At 35.0% G+C, this 25,487-nt stretch overlaps 1 protein-coding gene and 1 non-coding gene across 4 annotated transcripts in view; both read right to left on the reverse strand.

Annotated features, from left to right (window-relative positions):
- Pcdh9 (protocadherin 9) overlaps positions 1-25,487 on the reverse strand; it is an 877,954-nt gene that overhangs the window by 104,815 nt on the left and 747,652 nt on the right. The gene's annotated exons all lie outside the window — the stretch shown is intronic.
- LOC115064575 lies at positions 22,813-22,972 on the reverse strand. Its single transcript, XR_003844415.1, has one exon. It is a non-coding gene; the product is annotated as a U1 spliceosomal RNA (small nuclear RNA).

Raw genomic sequence — 25,487 nt, forward strand, 5'->3', positions numbered from 1 at the left:
AAAAAAAAAAAAAAAAAAAAAAGAGTTACTGTGCCAGTTACTTGGGTCAACTTGACACAAGAATCATAGAAGAAGCCCATAAAGAAGAATTGACTCCATTATAGTGACCTGTGGCCATGTCTATGGGGTGTTTTCCTGATTAATGATTGGTATAGAAGAGGTTAACCCACTGGTCAGGTAGTTCCTGTTTGAATAAGGAAGAAGACTGAGTTATGATAGAAAGTAAAGTAGAAGCAGCACTCCTCCATGGCCTCAACATCAGTTCCCACCTCCACATTTCTGCCTTGGCTTGCCTTAATGACAGACTGTGTTGTGGAAGTATAAGCTGAAATAAAGTCTTTCCTCCCCCCCCCCCAAAAAAAAAGAACATCTATATTCCCATTAGAATTTTCTTACTCTTGTTTTACTTGTTTTGAGGTAATATGGTACACTGAGATTTCTCAATACATGTGCAAAGAATAAAACTTTTATAGATACAGGTTAAATGATTTCAGAGCAATTAAATTAACACATACATTTTAAATATTCAAAAGTAATGTTTTAGTACCTACTCAGAAATTTCCCACATTATAAACAATGTATTTTCCATTTATAATGTCATACTGTGGCTAATATTTAGCAAAATGGTGAGGGTAATTTTAATCCCAAATGAAAGTCTGATTTTAATCCATAAACTGCAAAAAGAAAGAAAAAGAGAGAGGTGAACACTGATGTTGACAAATAGTATATATATATCATGCATCTGGCAGAAACACATTTTAATTGTGTGCTTTGAGATTTGATTAGTTGTCAAGTGTAAGCAGTACTGAATCCCACTGTTCATTAAGCTATAATTTTTTTAACTGGAATGTGCTTTGTGCTAGGAAAAACTCTGTAATAGAGACAGCTATAGCTATAATTGAATTCTGCTATCATTACACTTAAATAGTGGAACATGGGAAAGATACCATGCTCTTAGCAGTTCAGTGTATACATATATATGAATGTAAATAATAATTATATTGTAGAGGCATCATGAGCATTAGAATTAGAATTAGAATGCATTTTTAGGAGAGATTCTGGTCTCCTGGGTGTTCTGTTATCTTTCTTTTCTGCTTTAGCAGCAGCAAGTTTTTCTAGAGTCTTCTACTGATCAAAACTAGACATATCAAGCTCACTTGATAGGGCTGTGATATTTCCTTTGCTAGAAAACACCTTTTAAAATGTGGATATGATGCATACAGGTCAGCCTGTATCCTTCTATATCTTGTCAATAGTGTATTTTTGATGCGCAAGTGGTTTAGACAGTAATGAATATTCCCCCACCGCATCCCTGCCACCCCAGTTTCTGATGGTGCTTAAAATAGGCAGCAGGAAAGAGATCTGGCAAGTTACTGATACTTGTTTAGAATTCAAATGGAAGTTAGAGAGTAAATAGGAAAACATATCTGACTTCTCTCTTAAAGCAAGGTATGGATATGAGCCTACAGGACATCTGCCCTTTTCTTTCCAAAGCCTGCTTAAAAAAAAAAAAAAAAAAAAAAAAAACTACTTAAATTTAAATCAGTCAAAACAGAGTTGCAGTTCTCCTCCCATATTCTCTTTAGAAAATAATTTTTTGTTTAAAAATAGTAAAATCAAAAAGGGGAAGACTAAAAAACACACAAATTGGATTCCTTTCTGAAATATCACTGGTAGAGAGTTAAAAATACACAGTCACATACAAATTTATAATTTGTTTTGATAAATGTGTGTGTGGCGAACGTGATTATTGGATCTAGAGTTATAATTCATTTTCTTTACAAATCAGACTGGCCAATTTAATTCAAGGTCCCAAATGCAGGATTGATGGAGAAAAACTGTTTCTCTCTAGGGAAGTTTAACTGCACTGATAAACATACAGGATTATATGCTTACCTTCATTGGCTTTCCACCAATGCAAATTTTCACATCTTGAACCTATAGGTCCTACTGCCATTGGTCATCTAGACAAAAGTTATATTTAGAGGAAATGGTCATCTGCGCTGGGCATCTGGGATGAACACTGTTCATTCGAGACAAATACTACTTTCTAAATGTAAGCTCTACTACCCGATTCAAAGATGAAAACTACTCACAAGAATGACTGTAAAAGGAGCTACTATGACCCAAAGATTAAAAGGAAGTTACTTGGTGGAGAGAGAGAGAGAGAGAGAGAGAGAGAGAGAGAGAGAGAGAGAGAGAGAGAGAAAACATAGATAGATGTAAAGACAGATATAGATAAAAATAAAATAAATGAATATGAATATAACTTCAAATATAAATAGATACCATGCAAGTAACAAGACACATCTATAGAATATATCTGAACATGCACAACTATGTGATAACCATTTATGCACACTTACCCAATGCTCAAAGATTAAAAGGAAGTTACTTGGTATAGAGAGATAGATATAGATATAGATATAGATATAGATATAGATATAGATATAGATATAGATATAGATATAGATATAGATATAGATATAGATATAGATATAGATANATATAGATATAGATATAGATATAGATATAGATATAGATATAGATATAGATATAGATATAGATATAGATATAGTTATAGATATAGATATAGATATAGATATAGAGATGATAGAGATTGAGATAGAGATAAAGAAAGAAAAACATATAGATAGATGTAAAGATAGACATAAATAAAAATAAAATAAATGAATATAACTGTAAATATAAATAGATACCGTGCAAAAAATAAAATAAATGAATATGAATATAACTGTAAATATAAATAGATACCATGCAAGTGACAAGACATATCAATAGAATATATCTGAAAATGCACAACTATGTGATAACCATTTACTCACACTTAGCCGATGCTCTTTAAGTCTGGTGCTCACTGTCGAAATGGAAATATTCTACTCAGACAATACTATAATGTACTATGTGTTAGAACACTAGCAAGAGATGCAGGTACAGTCCTGTCACTACTACAGGTTTTTATGAGTAACGCTCCAAAAAGTCGTCTGGAGTGGGACTGAGTAGTTAATGAGGGAAACAAACAAAAGAAAAGAAAACCAAAAGTGCAATCAGAGCAATGACTCTCATGGGATTATCACCAAAAGGAATGTGTTAGATTTTAATTACTGCTTTTGACAAGGTAACCATCTAGAAGTAGAAAGGACAAAAAACAAGATAAAAGCAAAACAACAAAACAAAACTGGCTTTGCTTTAAAATGTAGGGAAATCATTACCCATGAATGTACTTTGTCAAGTTAGTACTATGAAATTGTGGGTAGATAGCATGAACATAGAAAACAGAAGTTGATTAAAAGCCAGAACTGCCCTTGGGATTGCTTGTAGGATGCCAGAGATATGATATTGGAAGTATTGCAGGCAAACGTTTCTCTGTTTTAAGCTGTCTCTCCTCTCACTTTTTCCTTTCCCTCTCCTCTCCCTCTCTCCTCCCTTTCTCCTCTCCCTCTCTCTCCTCTTCTTCTTCCTCCTTCTCCCTTTACTCTTCCCTCTCTTCTCCTAAAGGAGTATTCCTATTCCTGAAGCTATTCATAGGAAGTGACTGAAACTGAGGCATCTGGATACCAAGAGTGAAACAGTACAGATCAGGCCATCATTCCTTCATTTTCTCACTCAGTAAAACCTCATTAAATTTACAAATTTCAACAGTAATACATACCCAGGGATCATTTCTGATCTTCACAAGCTCTGCCCTCTTTCACTATAATAAAATTTTATTAATATATATAATATATAATAAAATATAATATATATTTATTTACCATAGTCTGTAAATTTCAGTCTTTTCCTTTGTATGACCATACTGGACATTTGCTACAAATGCGTAGACGTTCTAGGCCACTTTCTGCATTTTATCTTGTTTGTCCCAGGTTAGTTGAATCTTTAGATCTTAATGTGGATACACTGATCAGTGGAGCCAAGGCCATCTTGGTCTCTGTCTCCTGCCATTGGATCCCCTTCACCCTACCTAGAGCCTGGTTGGGCCTCAGTGGGAGAGTATGTGCTAGTCTTGCTGGTACTAGATGCCCAAGGTTGGGTAGTATCCAAGGATGGTTCACTTCTTTGAGGATAAGAGGAGGGGGCATGGGTGCATGGATTTTGAAAGGTAGGACTGGGAGGAGAGGAGATAATTGGAGGCTGTATTGAGGATGTAAAGTGAACTAAATAAAATAAAGTAAATTACAAAATAAAAAGAAAGACTCTAGCTTGATGAGGCTATAGAGGCTGTTGAATTTCCAGGAAGTTCTCCTCACAAGCAATGCTTAACAAATCCAAGAAAGGCAAATATGGTTCTCAAATACAACCTGATAGTCCCACATAATTCGTAGGCATTTAATAAACACTACTTAAACCTTGATTGGTATTCACTCAAGAGTGGGCATTGATGCCTTGTACTTGTGTTTTGAAATGTATACCTACCCTGCTCACCTTTCACTCTAGCTTTCTGGAGTTTGTAGTTTGTAGTGTGTGAACACTGTCCCTTTAAGACTTTCTCAGTCTCTGGGCATCCACTGCCATCAGTTTCCCATTCAGTAAGAATAGATCTAATACCATTAGAATTCTTTGTCTATATTTAAATTTGCTTAGTACAAAAAGGCATCTGAGTTAAAGAAATCAAATATTCCACAGTTTTTTTTGTGTGAAAATCTACCCCCTTTCATTATTTTTGTTAGACAGATATATATATATATATATATATATATATATATATATATATATATATATATATATATATATATATTCAAAAGGTCTCAAAATTACCAAAGAAGTCATCATTCCTGATTAAGAAGTAGAAATATGTGAATTTTCTCTCTTTTTACTATAACTAACAAGAGAATTGACATGGTATTGATAGAAACAAACAAACTGGTGGATGAATCCTGCTTTTGTCTTAATGGCATCATGAAATGGTGTTACACTGCCTGAATGTGAAAATGGCCTAAGTTACTGAGGAATACCGAATGGCCGAGAAACACCTGAAAAAATATTCATCATCCTTAGTCATCAGGGAAATGCAAATCAAAACCACCCTGAGATTTCATCTCACTCCAGTCAGAATGGCTAAGATAAAAATGTTCAGGTGACAGCAGATGCTGGCTTGGTTGTGGAGAAAGAGGAACACTCCTCCGTTGCTGGTGGGATTGCAAGCTTGTACAACCACTCTGGAAGTCAGTCTGGTGGATCCTCAGAAAATTGAACATAGTACTACCAGAGGATCCAGTAATACCTCTTCTGGGCATGTTACCAGAAGGTCTTCCAACTGGTAATAAGGACACATTCTCCATTATGTTCATAGCAGTCTTATGTATAATAGCCAGAAGCTGGAAAGAACCCAGATGTCCCTCAATAGAGGAATGGACACAGAAACTGTGGTACATTTACACAATGGAGTACTACTCAACTATTAAAAACAATGAATTTATGAAAGTTTTGGGCAAATGGATGTATGTGGAGGATATCATCCTTAGTGAGGTAACCCAATCACAAAAGAAGTCACTAGATATGCACTCACTGATAAGCAGATACTAACCCAGAAACTTAGAATACCCAAGATACAATTTGCAAAACACAAGAAAACCAAGAAGGAAGACCATCGTGTGGATACTTTATTCCTCCTTAGAATAAGGAACAAAATACCCATGAAAGGTTATAGGTACAGAGACAAAATTTAGAGCTAAGATGAAAGGATGGACTATCCAGAGACTACCCCATCCGGGGATCCATCCCATCATCAGCCACCAAACCCAGATACTTATGCACATGCCAGCAAGATTCTGCTGAAGAGAACCTGATATAGGGGCCTCTTGTGAGGTTATGCCAGTGCCTGGCAAACACAGAAGTGGATGCTCACAGTCAGCTATTAGATGGAACACAGGGCCCCCAATGGAGGAGCTAGAGAAACTACCCAAGGAGCTGAAGAGGGCTGCAACCCTGTAGGGGGAACAACAACATGAAATAACCAGTAACCCCTGAGCTCGTATCTCTAGCTGCATATGTAGCAGAAGATGGCCTAATCGGCCATCATTGGGAAGAGAGGCCCCTTGGTCTTCCAAAATTTATATGACCCAGCACAGGGGAATACCAGGGCCAAGAAGTGGGAGTGGGTGGGTAGAGGAGCAGGGGCGTGGGGAGGGTATAGGGAACTTTTTGGATAGCATTTGAATTGTAAATAAAAAAAATCTAATAAAAAATAATTTAAAAAAAAAGAAAAGAAAATGGTCTAAGTTACTGTAAGGCAAACAGCCAGCTGTCTTTATAATTTCAAGATACTTTATTCATATCATATGCATATGTTCATTTAAGAGAAACACAAGTTTGAAAATATTGTGTGTTACATCTTTATCAATATATCTGATGAGCACAATTATCAACATTACACATAACTGTTTATATAAAGTAATGTCAAGATGAATTATATTGATGATATAGGCCATTCTCATAATTTAATATTTCAGAACTGTAATGATCACAATCTGATGGTTGATTGACCTAGATCTTTGAGTTATTAATCTTAATGGATATCGCACAGATGTCAGCATTAATACTTCCATAATTTCTAATTCTTATTAATGCTGACATCCACTTAAGTATATGTGATATGTTAAATTTACTCCAGTTGGCAACTTGTGTTTCTCAGTATTTTTGGTTAAAATAATATTCATTCACAACTATGTAAAATGTACTTTTTAAAAAAGAAAATAAATGAAATATAACAGTTATTTTCACATGGCTTTGGCAGGGGCAACAAGATTAAGCAAAAGTCAATCTATATTGTACCCTTAGTGCATTAAGTTAAACACCAAATATCATCAGGGGTTGATTCTTATAATGTTCCACTTAATGTTTCTTATTGAAATAAACTTAAGTTTCTCTTTCCTTAAATAATGCTTTAAAAATTCTATGAATCAGAATTTTTCTGTATGCTTAACAAAAAATATTAAAGGAAATATTGAAAATATGTTGGTAAATGTTGTCAACTTATGAGAAAATGTAGATATAACTAATAAGGTACAGCATTAAAATTTCACAGAGAGTGAAGGATACATTCATGACTTTAAGCAAATTACGTCTTTTACAGTTATAATTGGAATTTGGTTAGTAGTATTTTGAACATGCACGAATATGAGGCACACATCTCTCTCTTGGTTGGCGCAAGGAAGCATCCCATATAATGTACCCTTTGGAAAGCTTTGCTTAGTTAACTGATACAAAGACAGACTTTCTTAGCATTAGAGGGAACAGAGTTTTGATCTTTCCATCCCTTTGGCTCCCATTCCTGCCTTGTGAACTGATGGACTATCACAATAGGAAGAAACACTTGGCACAAAATGAATTAGCTAAGATTGCCGCGATGTCCTTTTTATTCCAAGACAGCTAAACAGACAGAATAGGTTACAGAAAGAACTATAGAACTAAATATACCACTGACATGCCTGCAACATGGAACTTTCTTAATTCACTTTGAAGCCAGAAATGCTAAGTGTCCCACTGTCATGAATACTGGACTATTCAGTAATTCACGTGGAGAATACCAGATACAATTGAAGTCTCTCCTTAGAATCAATTTTGTTTCTTAAAACCAGACCATGGGTAGAGGCTGCACTTTGTCTTAGAGAGTAATTACAATAAATAAGCAAAAGATAAGAAAACCAAATACCAAGGCCTTTATATTTTAAGAGTCCCAAGCAGAAATTGGAGAAGTCAAGATGCTGGGTCTTTTTGTTTTGTTTTGTTTTGTTTTTTGTTTTGTTTTGTTTTGTTTTAATAAAGAAAGGAAACTAAGGTCAAGAAGAAATTTTGTATAAATTCAGATTATAAAGACTGGTGGCTTAATTTTGCTTCCAGAAATTCTAGGGTAGAAATAGTAATAGATGTTGGAAATTTTCTAAAAATTGGAGATATAATTTAATAGAAAGCTGATAGCATTGAGGTGAGCTAAGTTCCTGCTACGGAGATGGGAATCAGCTGGAGAGCTTTAGATCGTCTGATCCAGAGCGCAAGTACAAATAAATAAAAAAGTGAAATGAATGAGGAAATGAATAATAAAAAGGAATGAACCTAGCCATTCAGAGAGAAAAGGAGGGAAGGAAAAAAGTGAGTTAAATCAGTTTTAGGATAAATTAAAGAGCTAGCGTGAACTATTCAGTTCATCAATAACACCAAAAGCAGCAATGAACGTACTATAATTTGACTATTGTGAATTTTCTATTTTTTTTTTGTATGGGGAAAAGGATAAAAGGATTGTTTAATCTTATTAATTATATTTCTAGCTTCAATAATCTTTTCTTTTTTCCCTTTTTCTTTGAGTTTCATTTTAAATCAGCTAAAAAGGTCATAAAATACTAGAATATTGGGTTTTTAGTATACTACATACTCACTTTTTGTGTATTTTCTCTATTATGAAATTGCAAGAAAAGGTATTAACCATAGTGGCACTATAGTCAGACAAATATTAGAATTCAATTCTATGAACTTTTTGACAATAAATAGATCCTTAAAGTCAATGTTAACTCTGGGGTGTGTTGAAACAGCAACTTCTGTTTTATTTTTGCAATTCTGTATGTACTGATGGGTTCAGTCATCTTACTGAATTCTATGCATATCCACTTTTCTCTCTTCCTTTTTTTAAATACAATATGAAATATTGCACATCGCTGACACTGGCCAGGAGACTTAGAGACAATAAGACACTGGTACAAAAGCCTGGTATTTGCCATAAAAGCAAAATTTGCATTATAGCTTACAAATATGTCTTCTTTTGAAGAAGTACTTGTCTAGGACTGAACAAAGCATATGAAAGAGCATGTTTCCTGCCAAATATGTAGGTTTTAAATGTGGGTACTGACCAGAGGATTTGAAAGAGAATGTAAAATATTGGACCACAGATGCCCTGAACACAAAATAGATTACTTAAATGTTCTGAGGGGAAGGTTTCAGTCATTCATTTTTTCTTTGGTCTGAAGGAGTAAGGGGAGTATAAGTTTGTATAATACAAAGGCAACTGACCATGGACTGTAAGAACAGCAAAATGTTTGGCAAAATATTCTTTGGCAAAATACTGTCTCATTTTCTTGGTAGAGGTTTCTTTAATTTGTAACTAGTTCCCAAATTGCATTTTAAATATATCTATCTTAAAAATTAAAATCCATCAGATTATGAAATCCAGCTATCACAATAATTCTTCACTCTTAGACACATATTACTGGGCAATATCTAGGCTCAAAATAATCACCTTTTTATTGATGGATCATGGAGTTGAGACAGGAATTGTGGACTGTAAGATGCATTAATATAAAGGTGACTTTTCTCATGCCCTTGGAGGGAAGTATCTATGTGACCATATATAGAGAAAATAAATGTTTTTCTTTTTATGATCAATACCTTCCTAATATAATAACATCTAAACCTTTGAGTCCTATAAATAGCCTTATATTTTCTGGGATGAAGTTGGCAACAACTGTAAACCCAGAGGTATTGTAATTCCCCCATTCCCCCTGAAAAGTGCCAATTTAGGGACTTTGTATGTAAGAAAAGAGTTTTTGGATGAAATTTCTTAAGAAGGAGATGATGATGTGAAAAGATTGGTTTAATAGTCAGTAGTCTAAATCTGTTCTGGGGCTTAACGGCCAGAGCACTGTTTTTATGAAGATGTTAGCTAACTGCCTGATTTCCAAATGAAGGCATGTGTGTAAGGCAATATATAACCTCTCAAAACAGAAAGAAATATAGCTTTTTCTGCCACTACTAGCATGGGATGGAGTGCAGGATTAATTCAGTGGGAATGAAGTAGAATTAGCCCTGAGTGAGCATGAACCTCTTTTTTATTCAAACATGGAGCAGCTCTGGGTTTGGGTGAATTTGAATTAAACATTTACTCAAAACTCTAGACTTTTCTTATGTGAAAGGATGTTTACATATACCTCTGAGGCTTATGGGAAAATTTGTGGACATTAGTTATAGATATAGTGTATGTCATAGTGTTTCTCTTACTGTTAGGTATTACCTCTCATCCCTCAATAGTAACAACTGATATCTATTATGTGACTACTAGAACTTACGTTTTATCAAAACGGGTTCTTACATGATGTTTACCCATACACAATATAACTCAGAGAGTTTATGCCACATCTATTATCCCAGTCTAACAGTAGGGCACATTTGTATCAGAATTAAGATCTATATAATTTCCAACTTATATTTTTTAGTGAACTAAACTATTGTGATTCAATTCTGAAAAGAGCAGAGAAGATTATTTTATTCAAGGCGCACTCTTCAGTACCTAGAAAATTGAAAATGCAAAACAAAACCAAATAACTAAAGCAACCAGTGATGTGAAACTTCAGTGATAGGAAGATGCCTAGCTATTATCTACATGGTGAGAAGCTGACATTCTCCTATGATGTTTCCCACTAATATAGCCATTTTTTTTCTTACAAATATATAGAGCAGATTTCTAGCTACAGAAGTTGAGATTTTCCATGATTCAGCAAATCTGTAAACAGTGGTTTAGGAAGGCAGACCCAAGAGGCAACTAAAGAAAGCAATGCCTTACCAAAATAGAGTTTATTTACTTATCTGGGAAACTAGGCATGGATCTCACTTATAGCCCAAAAGATGCACTTAGAAAGCATTAGAGGGTAAACCTTTCTGCTGGAGCAATGTCCTCTTTCTAAACGACTTCATCATTTCTCCTCGGAGATGGAAGCCATTCAAGTTCTTGTAAAAGGAACAAAGCAATAATAAAAAAGGCAGCAATAAATATGCTCAGGCAGAAATATATCTGAAAGAGGAGAAATCTGTCTCTAAAGGGACTTATGCTCCCCAATAGTATCCCCTCCATTGAATCTGTGATACATCTTGTTTGCTTCAAAATGGTGCTCAGTAAGGGATGCAGGTTGGGCTAGAGACATCTTAATTATCCTAGGTTTATCCAGCAGCACTGTGACTGAGAGAAACCACCTTTCTGCTTGGCTTTGGTCAGCATGACTCTCATCTTGTCCATTGGGGTAATGTTTGTTCATAATGTTGTTGTTGTAGCTGTGGTTTCCATGTAGATGAAAGTCACTGTGGAACTCGCGAATGCATGGCATCTAACACATGCCAGTGTACCAATAGCTTTCAAAGCAAGAAGATCTGCTTTTAATTCATTTTATTACAAACTATAATTAGAGTTAACAATCATTTTAAGCATTGAAACTTAATATACCCATCTTTTACTGAGACCAATCTTGTACCTCCTTTTTGGATATTTCTCAGATATCAGCCATTTATAAACAATACATTTTATTATTTATTTATTTATTGCCATGGAAATAACAATTAGATTCCCCTAGGGACTGTATTAATACAGTACTTTATCATGTTTTAGTACTTCCATTACTATTAAGGAATATACAGTTGGGTCCAATAGAGGCAAAGAATTCAAATTTTAAACAAAGATCTAATGACAATAATCCAGATTTTAAACAGATCCATTACTAGCAGAAAGTCATTTTGAAAGTCAGAGAAAATATAAATTCTAGATTACAGTGCATTGAGTTCAAAATCCATCACACTGAAGAACTAAAACCTCTAGCTTGATATATATATTAGCAAACAGGGTGAGAAGCAAGTAGGAGAGACTACTAGGAGAGGCACAAAGAAATAATTTGGGTTATAGTGTACTACAGTCTACCAAAATAACATATAATTGTCAGTTCTGTTTCAACTGTTTAGCAGTCTTTAAATATTGGAACCAAACACACATTGTTTAAACACAATGCATGTGGTTTTCTCACTCTCCTCCAGTTCCACTGCTTCATCCCGATTTGTCTTCATCCTTGTAAAGTTGGTTTCAAAACGTAGTTTTGGGAGCTCATGAACACTAAATCCTTGAATAGATTTCAAATGCCATTACATAGTATATATTCACCAGCATTTGTATCAATATTTTTGATCAGTTAACAAGATCTGAATGTTTAAGATTTTCAAGTAAGAAAAGTGTAATAGAACAATATTGATATATAAAGATGGAGACCATTCATTACATATCTGAATTGATTAAATTACCCATAAATAACTGTGAGGGGAAACAGGAATTGAAGAAATGCTTTGCACGTGGGGATTAGGCCGTATGATTGGAAGAAGGAAGAAAGGGATAGGACACAGTGAGAAAGAGGGGATAAATGGAAACAGAATGTGTGTGTGTGTGTGTGTGTGTGTGTGTGTGTGTGTGTGTGTGTGACTGGATTGAGTTAATCCAGAGACATTTATTGTTGGGAAACAACATCAATATTGATAAGTAAAGAAATGGATATAACCCTCCCCCAAAGACCTATATATTTAAGAAAGTGAGTACATCTTTCTTTTTCTCATTCAGGAAAAAATATATTTTATATATAGTATAAATGTATTTTACATATAAAATATATATTGTTCCACAGAAAGTACCTTTAACTTGACATTGACTTTCTGTGGATCACAAGGCCACTTAAGACCTGAGTTAAGACTCTGCAGATTTCCAGGCAAGCTTATCAGATTATATACTTTAATAATTCATTGATGATTTATATTTTTCTCACTACAGAAAATTTGTAACAGTAAAGTAGTCACATGGTACATGTCTGCAAATTATGCTTATTTTAGCTATACTCATGTAGACACTACTAAGTTTCCAATGCTATTGATATAAGAACAGCCTCATATATTCTTTGTTAAAATACTGTCTCATTTTACTGGTAGAAGTTTCTTTAATTTGTAGTTCCAAAATTGCATTTTAAATATATCTATCTTGAAAATTAAAATCCATCAGATTATGAAATCCAGCTATCACAATAATACTTTTTCTTAGACACATATTACTGGGCAATATCTAGGCTCAAAATCATCACCTTTTTATCGATGAATCATGGAGTCGAGACAGCAATCAGGACCATTTATAGCACTCAGCCAGTCAGTACCCGATAAGTCAATGTTCCCTTTGGCCACACTAGAGTTCTACAGTCCCCAAATCCCTCAAAGACACATGTGCCTATTCCACTTTTTGAAAAGTTAAACCTGGCAATCCTATTTTAACGTTCCCAGTAGTCACCTAACAGCAGTGAGGAGTGGCAGCAGGCAAGAATAAGCTTTGTCTGCCTTTCTCCTCTCCTGAGCAGATGGTTGGCTAAAACTCACTTCACACGGGAAATCAATTTTAGATTTTTTAACTTGGCTATCTACTAATACACCGGGACTGCCAAGGAGGGAAAAAAAAAATGGCTTCGAATTTATTTTTGTAAGTAATTGTTGTAATGCAAATGTGAAAATAAAATGTGCCTTCTGTGGTCACCATGCTTCTTTGCTAAAGAATTTTTCCAACATTATCTTAAACATGGCAGATGCGTAGTGCTACAGAGTGCTGACGCCATGTGTAAGAGCAACACTGGCACATGTTCTAACACTCTGTAATGCTTTGTAATGAGGGACACATGCTACACATGGATGGTTACATGCAATCCTCATACCAATGCTAAACATTGCTGAGTTAATGTTCAAAATGTGTGACAGCTTATGTCCAGAGAATGGACTATAAAAGTTTGCTTGGATATGTGACCTCCTGTTTGTGACATAGTAGTTTCAAGAGGTTGTGTCATGTTTGAGGCAGGACCTAGGTAGAGAAACTGTGTCATGGGAAGGAAAGAGAACAAGAGAAAGTGGTTCATGGGGGTCGTGTCGCCAAGCCTGATTCAAGCCACTGCTTTCTCTACTTTTTGATCTGAAGAGATGGATCAAGCTGTGTTGCCTGCTATTAATATGATAAGAAGTGATCCCAGAGATTGAGCATCCTACCCAAACGTGCCACCACAGATTCTGTGTCTTTTATCTGAGTGGAAATAAGGGTTCTCCCTTTAAGTTGATCCTGACAGACAATACCTCACAGGAGAGAGAAAAGTGACAGAAGAAAGTCCTTTGTACGAAATGCATTCTTATGACTAGTTTTTGAAATGTTTACAACATTTACCATATAAGGTTAAGCCCAACTGTTAGTTTTTTTTCCCACTGTTCTAGGACTCTTAGATAAGTTATCACACTTATTAGTGTGGCAATCTCAGTGCTATTTTGTAGATTAAGGGGTTCCTCAAGGTAAAACAATAGCAGATGATTCATCTTGAAGAAATATTTTAAGTGATTACTTCTTCTGTAATCCAGAAACCAGACTTTGAGGGAGAACTTGTTTGATAAAATGTGTGTCGCTCAACGGAAAGGAGCTAAGTTTGATTTCTAACATGCAAGAGAAAGCTGATTGCAAAAGCTCGTGTTTCTAAGCCCAGTTCTGTGGAGGCAGATACAAGTGGATCTTTGAGACTCCAAAGGCCTCCAGCCTTTTCTATTCAGCAAGCTCCAGGCGAGCAAGAGTCCTTATCTTTAAAGGGAAAATGGTTGATTCCTGCGAAAGGATTCTTAGGCACACATGTAGAAGTACATTCATACATTTGCACAACCAGCATGAATATACACACTCATACACACGCACACACACACACAAAACCATGTGCACAAAAAAAGGGTACTACAATCTAATTTCGTAACTATATAGGGAATGTAACAACACACATAAAATAATTCTCTTTTGTGTATCATCTCATTTGTGAATGTGCATATAGTGCTTTCAAGTAAAATTGATAGTCATTAACAATTATAACTCTGCAAACGTTAAATTTGAAAATTCAGGACTATAGTAGATGGGACATCAAATTGTTCCATACCAATATAGTATCCAGAAGCATGAATTCATACTTCATATTTCAGTTAGTTCCACTGGCTTCTCTCCAATTTTCATTCTTTTGTTAACAGAGTAAAAATAATATGGATGGGTTTCAGTAGATTGGAGGCTGGCTATAGTAACTTGCCCTAGATATCTAAAACAATTTAGTGGAAAGTTTAAATCATTTAATGCCTGAATTAAACATACAGGAATTGATAAAGTATTGGTTGCACCTATGTGCAAAAAGATATTCTTGGAATGTTCTGTAAAGATTTAGACTAACAGTCTTGTTATTACTAAAAACCTTTGTTTCTCATTGAAAAACATTGCTTTGCATGTTCCATACCACATATCATATCTGTCTGAAACTGATATAAGACCAAGTATCTAACAAGAGAAAATTGCAGGTGTTTCTAATTAAGTATTTTCTATAATTCATCATCACCCCCACTACACACATGATTCACAGGATATAGTGTATTTATCTTTATGCAAGTTGGAATTTAGTATATGTACCTATGAAATTAATAATTTTATTAATAAATCACATTTTACAAATGTTTATATATCTATATGCCCAAATTTAACAAGTTAAAAGGTCTTATTGCTATCCCACCAGCAATGGAGGAGTGTTCCTCTTTCTCCACATCCTCGCCAGCCTCTGCTGTCACCTGAATTTTTGATTNTAGCCATTCTGACTGGTGTGAGGAGAAATCTCAGGGTTGTTTTGATTTGCATTTCCCTGATGATTAAGGATGTTGAACAGTTTTCAAAATGCTTCTCAGCCCTTCGGTACTCCTCAGTTGAGAATTCTTTGTTTAGCTCTGTACCCCATTTTTTAATGGGGTTATTTGAATTTTTGGAGTTCAGCTTCTTGAGCTCCTTGTATATATTGGATATTAGTCCCCTATCAGATTTAGGATTGGTAAAAATTCTTTCCCAATCTGTTGGTGGCCTTTTTGTCTTATTGACAGTATCTTTTGCCCTACAGAAGCTTTGCAGTTTTATGAGGTCGCATTTGTCGATTCATGAACTTACAGCACAGGTCATTGTTGTTCTGTTAAGAATTTTTCCACTGTGCCCATTTCTTCGAGGCTTTTCTCCACTTTCTCCTCTATATATTTCAGTGTCTCTGGTTTTATGTGGAGTTCTTTGATCCACTTAGGATTGCAAGCTTGTACAACCACTCTGGAAATCAGTCTGGCGGTTCCTCAGAAAAGTGGACATAGTACAACAGGCAGATCCAGCAATACCTATTCTAGGTATATACCCAGAAGATGTTCCAACTGGTAATAAGGATACATGCTCCACTATGTTCATAGCTGCCCTATTTATAATAGCCAGAAGCTGGAAAGAACCCAGATGTCCCTCAACAGAGGAATGGATACAGAAAATGTGGTACATTTACATAATGGAATACTACTCAGCTATTAAAAACAATGAATTTATGAAATTCTTAGGCAAATGGATGTATCTGGAGGATATCATCCTTAGTGAGGATCACTAATATCCACTTATCAGTGAGTGGTATGTACTCACTGATAAGTGGATATTAGCCCAGAAACCTAGAATACCCAAGATACAATCTCCAAAACACAAGAAAATTAAGAAGAAGGAAGACCAACATGTGGATACTTCATTCCTCCCCAAAATAGGGAATAAAATAGCCATGAAAGAAGTTGCAGAGACAAAGTTTGGAGCTAAGATGAAAGGATGGACCATCCAGAGACTACCCTACCTGGGGGTCCATCCCATAATTAGCCACCAAACGCAGACACTATTGCATATGCCAGCAAGAACTTGCTGAAAGGACACTGATATAGCTATCTCTTGTGAGGCTATGCCAGTGCCTGGCAAATATAGAAGTGGATGCCCACAGTCATCTATAGGATAGAACACAGAGACCCCAATGGAGGAGCTAGAGAAATTACCCAAGGAACTGAAGGGGTCTGCAACTGTCTTAGTCAGGGTTTTTATTCCTGCACAAACATCATGACCAAGAAGCAAGTTGGGGAAGAAAGGGTTTATTAGGCTTACACTTCCATACTGCTGTCCATCACCAAGGAAGTCAGGACTGGAACTCAAGCAGGTCAGAAAGCAGGAGCTGATGCAGAGGCCATGGAGGGATGTTCTTTACTGGCTTCCTTCCACTGGCTTGCTCAGCCTGCTCTCTTATAGAACCCAAGACTGCCAGCCCAGAGATGGCACCACCCACAAGGGGCCCTCCCCACTTGATCACTAATTGAGAAAATGCCTTACAGCTGGATCTCATGGAGGCACTTCCCCAACTGAAGCTCCTTTCTCTGTGATAACTCCAGCTGTGTCAAGTTGACACAAAGCTATCCAGTACAGCAACCCTATAGGTGGAACAACAATATGAACTAATCAGTACCCCCAGAGCTTGTGTTTCTAACTGCATATATAGCAGAAGATGGCCTAGTCAGCCATCGTTGGGAAGAGAGGCCCCTTGGTCTTGCAAACTTTATATGCCCCATATAGGGGAACACCAGGGCCAAGAAGTGGGAGTGTGTGGGCAGGGGAGCTGGGTGTGGGGGGAGAGTATACGGGACATTAGGGATAGCATTTGAAATGTAAATGAAGAAAATATCTCATAAAATAATTTAAAAAAATGAATTCTATCAAAAAAGGTCTTATTAACATATAGGCAAAATTATTTTCTGTTCATTACATAAAATTTCATAGAAAAAATATCATCTTAAAACTCTTAAAGACACTATCTTAAGTTCTACCTTAAAAAAATGATGCTGAAAAATTTCCAGATATAGCTATGTATTTTACGTACTACTTTGTGTTCATATCTTCCCTAACAGTTTAAATTTCACACTGCAATTTGGAAGAGATTTGATCAACTTGCTTTCATGTGTTAGTGATTTTCAGCTGCAATGAAAATAAACACACAGGCTTGGTTTTCTACAAAATGGTAGAGATACTTACTTCAATACAAACATTATTTATCGTGGCACATGCCACATTGCAGAAGCTCGGATAATCGGAAGCTTGCATGGGATTCTCGCATCTATGTGTCTCACAACAATTCCTTAGGATCTCACACAAACACACGCATTGAGATGTCCTGAGTAGTAGCTCCATGAAATTGATTCCTTTGCATTTAAAGCATGTTTGTTATGAGAAAGGACGTCAAGGGGCTTGGTTTACCTTATGACTGATACTAAGATTAGTCCTGCTTTAAGTTTATAGAAACATAAACATATTTGCTTTGTGTAGTTGAGCTGAGTATGATCTACAAAAAATTACCTAAAATACCTAAAGTCCAACAATTAAACATCTTTAAAGTCTTAGAGATTTCAAGTGTGATAATAAATTCTGCTTATAGTAGAAAATATATGTTATTTCTTAGAGAAGAGTTCATGTGACCAAATTGCTACTGAAATGCTTCTTCTCTAACTTGTCAGCTTTACAAACACAGTTATTTCTATCCATATACTATTATATGTTTATTTTGCCCCTTCCCCAAATAAACAGGTTTGAATGTTATCATAATAAAGCTGTCATGCATAGATGAATAATGTCAGAAATCTGCCTTCCTTTCCAAAGACAGGTTAAAAGCAATAAGCATCTAAAAGCATGAGGATTCTGAGACATTACACAAACCAGCATTGTGGAGAAAAAGAGATACCTGTGGTTTACAGTCCTTGATACAGTGTTTGGAAGTAAATACTCTTGAGAGTCTACCAACAAGTCTGAGAGAAAGAAGGGGATTGTCTTGAGGCTATGATAATTCCTAGGATTAAATAGTAGAGTATTTAAAATGTAAATGGATAACTTTTAGGTGATCAATTAGATGAAACAACTAGAATTCCAAATAAGGCTGAGTTTAAATATTAATCCGCACACAGTGGCCTTGCAATACTTTTTTTCCTCTTTTCCTTTCCCACCTCTTTAATTCCTTTGCTATGCATTTCCATATTCAAATGGAAATAGCAAGACAATTGACCAAAAGCCCAGGAGACTGATTGCAACAGAAAATGGGATAACAGTGATGAATTTGTAGTTGTTAATTTGTGGTGCTGATGATATAATGAAGATGGTGGTTATAATAAGAAGGGATTCCACTCAATGTTCAAAAAACCCAAAACATTGTCTAGTCTCAGCAAGTATGAAAGCAAATCTTTTCATAATGAGTAAATTGTGTTCTTAGTAAATATCTAAGCCTGTCATGCAAAAAGTAAAACAAGAACATAAACATCAGATAATCTGCTTAAACACCTTCCTTGACATTGAGGTTCTACATGAGTGAATATCTATATAAAAACTCACCTTGAAATAAATGAAAGTATTCTTGGCTGATGAAAAAACTCCTCGCTTCCAATTGTAATGTGTTCATATTCATTCTGGGTATTGTTAAGTTTGAATAATTCTATACAGTTTGACTAAAACAACAACAATGATAAACCAAGAAGATAAATGTCATTTGAAACTCAGATTTTCTGATTCATCCAATTTCCTAGTGTAGGTAATGGAGAAAATTTTGATGTAGTCATTCAGAATGATTCTGAATACAATATAAATCTCTGCTTGCAATGAGAAGCATTGGGATGCCTTTATGTAATCTGTGAAAAATGTTGGCAATATCTTAAGAAATGAGTACTTCTATTTAAGGGGAATGAATAGATACACATTATCTTTATTTATGTACCTTGCAACTCTTTCTAAAAACCAGCATATGCAAACTCATCTCCTAACAAAAGTAACATATTCATCACAAGTGCCGTCAAAATAAAACAAACTGAGCAGTGGATTTTGGCTTACATCAGTGAGTTTACATACATTTAAAGAAGATTTAAAAATACAAAGTTGAGTTATGTTTACCATTTTATTCAATTTGTTGGTAGACACAATCAAGCTTATTAGTCTACTAGGTAATTGGTTTAAATTCCATTTTCATGTTAAGAAGCCTCAGTCTTTTTCTGAAAAAGATCCCTAAGAAAGACAGAACAGATAAAGACTATGGGCTTTGGCAACTTTTACCATAGACAACTTTTTATTTCCATCACTTTTTAAATTTAACGAAGTTTAATGAGACACATAGCTTACATTGATTTGATTTCCTCCTGGATAGTTGCGTGTATGAATCAGCTTTCCATAGATTAAGCTTACACCTAAAACATAGCCAAAGGACACAGTTTTTATTTTCACTTTTCTTTTTCTTTTTTTTTTGGGGGGGGGCGGGGGACGGAGTGCCAAATAATCTTTTATTTAAGTTTCTTTTTTATTATTATTATTTTCTTTATTTACATTTCAAATGCTATCCTGAAAGTTCCCTATACCCCACCCCCCCACCCCTGCTCCTTATTTTTACTTTTCAACTGGATGAGACTCCTATACCTATCCCTCAAAATTGGGGAGAGTGATCTTAATCACTGTAGGAGTTACAATATTTGTTTTTAATATGAAAATAAAGAAGCTAAAAGAAAACAAAACAAATAAACAAACCACAGTTGACTCTCCTCTACTGATGCATATTTATTTGCCAAGTCTGGGATTTCAAGACCTCAAAGAGTGGAGAAGACTACAGTCTAAGGCTATAGACAATTTTATTAAAGTTTCAGTGTACGCTTATACATGGATGAAAGAAAGAAACAATGATCAAAGGAAGGTTGCTTGAGTTCAGTAAGACATGATCAGAAAAAAATGTAAACTAACATCAGTAAGCATATACTAAATGTTAATAGACCAGCCCTTTCCCAGAGCTTTCTCAAGACTGAGCAATTTAAACACAGTTTCCTGGTATGTACTAGGTATTATATTTGGGAATTTATGAAAGCAAGGCAGAAGGCCAGATCTAGGTCACACTAAGAACAGAATTCTCTGTATCTTTTCAACAGATTTGGTTTTATGGCAATGTTCTAACATCCAAGAAGAATAAACACATCTTATAAATAGAATAGAAATGTTTGCCACAGGTAGCACAGAAGGTCCAAGAAAAAGGCCTTATATCTATTACCCAGGGATCAAAAAAAATGCACCTAAGGTAAAATGCCTTTGTCCCTGAAGCCTCTATCATGGTTCTCCAAGGCACTGTTCTCTGTATAACATTATTTTGACCAGGTTCTGACACTCAATGAAATAAAGACTACAGCTAGGTGTTTTCTATATTCTCCCCAATCTTGTAGTGTTCCAAAAGTATAAAGCACACTTTATGAACAGAAGAATCAACTAGATTGTGAAATGTTCAGACCTTAATGATCATAGAATGTATATCACATGCCCCATCAGCTGGGTGATGAATGCCCATTAGAAACCAGAAAGCCTCAGATCCATAGGGTATAGACTTACACAAATATAAAATATAGTGCCCAAAAACTTCCAGGAGGTGTTTCCTGCCCAATGTTGTCAACATGGCACAGCTCAAACATTTGAAGAACTGGACTTTATATGAAATCGTTTTCCTTAGGATGACTTGTTTTGGTAATAAATTTAATGAGTATTGATTCCTGTGAAGGGTTTGTCAGAAAAACTAAACAAATTAAGCAACAAAACTTGGCCTAAATAGGTTTGGTGCATGAGGTAACTATTAAAGACACACAGGTGAGACCTGACTGAGCTTACTAAAAATTCTAGTCAATATCAGACCATGTAAAGAGCAAAGAAGGAAAACACATGCTCATATTACCATGGTAGTTGGAATACTATATGATATTTAATTATAGTTGCATATATATGTATATATAGTACTGTACAATGATAAATTTTAGCTATATGTCTGATATAGCTATATGATATGACATGATTAAAAAAATTATTAGAATGCTGAAAACTAAAAAAGAAAATGAAAAGTTTTCTAATTTGTAGTCATAAGAGAGAGTAATCAGATCATTCCAAAAACAGTTTAGTCTATCCAGTGTGTAATTAGTGGCACTATCACTCTTCCATTCTATTGAGCTGATCTTATAAATAAGAAACTATATGTGTATAGTGCAAAAACCAGATAATCAGGACTCAGGAAAGGGGATAACAACAAGAGAGAGAACTTTACCCCTAAGTCATAACTACTCCTTTATATGAAAGAAAATAGAAACTATATTATATGATTGTAAAGCACACCTACATTGAACCTTAGTTAAGTATAATTTTCTTTCATATTATTTTTAAAAGGGACATTTATGTTAGGGAATGTTAGAAGTTCATATAGGTAATACGTATCATTCAGAGAAACTAAAGGAGAATGAATACTGTTATCTAAAGTTAATTGGGAACTCAAAATATCTACTTTATATAATTTAGCAAATTCAGATGACATGGTATATTATAAAGTTCAAAATTATAGTAATTAGTTAGTGGGTTTTTCATATTCATCAAAGTTTACCATATGTAAAGAAGCAAGGTACTGTGTCTATGAATCATCAGTATCCTGGCTATTTTTGTGTCATCTTGACACAAGCTACAGCTATCTAGAAAGATAGTACCACAATTGGAAAAAAAATGCTTTTATAATATCCAGATGGGAGAGCATTTTCTTAAATAGTAATTGTTGGGAAAGAGCCAAACCTATTGTGGGTGTTGCTATCCTAGGTTCTATAAGAAAGCAGGTCCGGCAGTGGTGGTGCACACCTTTAATCCCAGCACTCGGGAGGCAGAGGCAGGCAGGCAGATTTCTGAGTTAGAGGCCAGCCTGATCTACAAAGTGAGTTCCAGGACAGCCAGGGATACACAGAGAAACCAAGTCTCGAAAAACAAAAAATGAAAAACAAACAAACAAACAAACAAACAAAAAGCAGATAGAGCCATGATGCAAAAGCACGTAAGTAGCATCTCTCCATGGCTTATACACCAGCTCCTGCCTCCAGGTTCCTGCCCTTTTTGTGTTCCTGTCCTGACGGCATCACTTCAGTGATAGGGGATGATATGTAAATATGAGCCTAACAAACTATTTCCTACCCAAGTCTGTTTTGGTCATGGTGTTTTACCACAGTAATAGTAACTCTAACTACAACAATCAATATAATAAAATGTACATATTCTCTTCTGTCTAAAAGAAAATCAATGTAAAATTATCCATCTAAAGTAAGTCTATTTTCACCCTCATTTCTTAGGGGAGAATGTGATCACAGTCCCCCCCACCACAAATTATGCTGTCATGTTTCCCACATTTGGGGAAATTACAAGGGGATCACATCTGGAGGGCAATGGATAAGCATTGCACGGGGAAAACCAACTGTTGATCATAGTATCTCCCCTGCCATTAGGTATCTACAATAATTCTTAGGCACAACCTGTTAGTAGAGCATTTCATGATAGTTACACAGATCTGTGACATGGTGTGATTTTTCTAGATGAAATGGGCAAGAAATACTATGTGCTGTAATTTTGTTGCATGATAACACAAGGAAAACCAACAAGGAATCACTCTCAGTTATACTGTTAACATAAGAAACTTTAACACTTGCCTTTAGAAATTACCAAAATGTATTGTATACAAATAAAACAGTAAAATTGCACTGAAAATCCTTCAAGATGGCAATTTCAAAACTACATAAAAATAAAGTGATTTGGTTATAATAATTTAAGTCATGAACCGATGGGAAATAACTGCTTAATATAGCTGATAAACACTTTTGATTACACACTTAAATGCTAATTATGTGATTCTCCATTACCTACAAGATTTCTCAACTGCATATTCATGACATAACCAGTAGAAACATCTGTATTTGCTTGTCCTGTTGAAATGATGTATTTCTCCATTTCATTTTATTACTTGCGTTTATCCACTCTGTATTTGTTTAATTCAATCTCATTGCAGGGAACTGACAGCTCACTGGTTCACGTAGACATATGCTTTAATTCCACATCAGAAAGTTTGCTAGTCGTAGCTTTATATGGCAAGCCACGACCCAGAAATACAACCTGTGCTTCTGTCAAACTCATGTGACATCCATTCCCATTAACAGATATTTATAGAGAAAAAGAGTTTTATGATTCCTTTTCTTTTTATTACATTAACCTATTTTTAATTTTTCATAAATTGTGATATTAAATAATAAATGGTAATAAAATTATTCTGATGATGTTTCCAAAGAACATGGCCCCAATCACATTTTAGTTACATAGGCCTTACCTTTGTAAAATTTCTATGAGTGTTTCATAGTAATAAAAATGAAAGATACAAATCTATATTAAAATGGTCAGTTTATAAATAATATATGCCAGATTTAAATGATAATTTTTGAGGTAATGAAAATTATTTTAAAATTTGTAAACTAAAGTATTCATAATTGGTTTTCTTTTTTAACAACATAATTTTTAAAGAAACTTATATACTCTTGTGAGCAATGGTCTTTGGAAAACTGTTTAGAAAAAGTTTAAAGTAAATTTTGTATACAATTTTCTTTATTAAATCATAAAGCTGATTTCTAAATAATTAATTTAGCACTATAAACCTAATATAAGAGATATGAAAAGTGTGATTCACTGAATAAATACAAAACTGTTAAGTAAATTTCTCTCAAATAAAGACAATGTTGAAAATATTAATAAAAGTATAATCAATATGTGTCTCTGCACATCCTGATAAAAAGATTGTTTAAACTTGTATAATCACCTTGACTAATAACCCTGTGGTGCTAGAGAATGATACTGTAAAATGTGCAATAGTATATAATCATAATATAATATGATATGTTTCTCAATTCGTAATAGCATTTTCAACTTTCTCACAACAGTCATTCTAGGTATGTCATCATTTTATGGACAGTTATTGGTATCAGATGTAATGGGATGCAATCTACCAGTCATATGTATTAATACACATGTATTAATGTATTTCTATAGATTTGTATGAAGTATATGTATATATTGCTCTTTATATAACATATATATTAATGAACTACTTTAATATTTGACTGAATAGGGAAACTGTCTAGGGCAAGTAAGTTTGGATCATAACAGTAATTCTTACTTATTTTTCATTAATTCCACTCTTAAATTTATATCTTGCTTTATCAATCATTTAAATGAAAGAGAATTGAGCATGAGTTCAGATCAAACATGAAAATACTTCTTAATCTTTTAAAACTGAGATAGTGGGACATTTAAAAATTAGCCAGGGAGGACTCCCAGAGTAGTTATAATGACAGCAACCAACGCATAAAATCTTGGAACTAAAAATGTGTTCTACCTACAAGATGTGCAGGGATAAAGATGGAGCAGAGACAGAGAGGATGAACAATGAATGACTAATCCAAATGGAAACCCATTTTATGGGCAAGAACCATTCCTGACATTATTAGTGATATGTTATGCTTGAAGATGTGAGCTTAACACAACTGTCTTCTGAGAACACCACCTAGAAACCTATGGAAATATGAAGAGACTCAAATCAGAACACTAGATTGAGCTCAGGAATCTTCTGGAAGAACTGTGGGAAGGATTAAAGGACCCAAGAGGATAAGGACTCCGCAGAAGACCAACAGAAGCAGCTAACCTTGTGACTCCCAGAGACTGAGCCTCCAACCAAAGAGCAAGCTTGGTCTGGACATAGGTCTCCCGCACATATGTAGCAGATATGCAGTTTGGTCTTTATGTGGGTCCCCTAAGAACTGGAGCAGGGGATATCCATCCCTGAATCTGTTGTCTGTCTGTGGATCCCATTCCACTAACTGGACTCCTTTGTCTGTCTGGCTTAAGTGAGAGAGGACAGGTGTAGTCCTCAGTGACTTGATTTGTGTGTGTGTGTGTGTGTGTGTGTGTGTGTGTGTGTGTGTGT

The sequence above is a fragment of the Mus pahari genome, chromosome 8 (genome assembly GCF_900095145.1).
Source record: "Mus pahari chromosome 8, PAHARI_EIJ_v1.1, whole genome shotgun sequence".
NCBI lineage: Eukaryota > Metazoa > Chordata > Mammalia > Rodentia > Muridae > Mus > Mus pahari.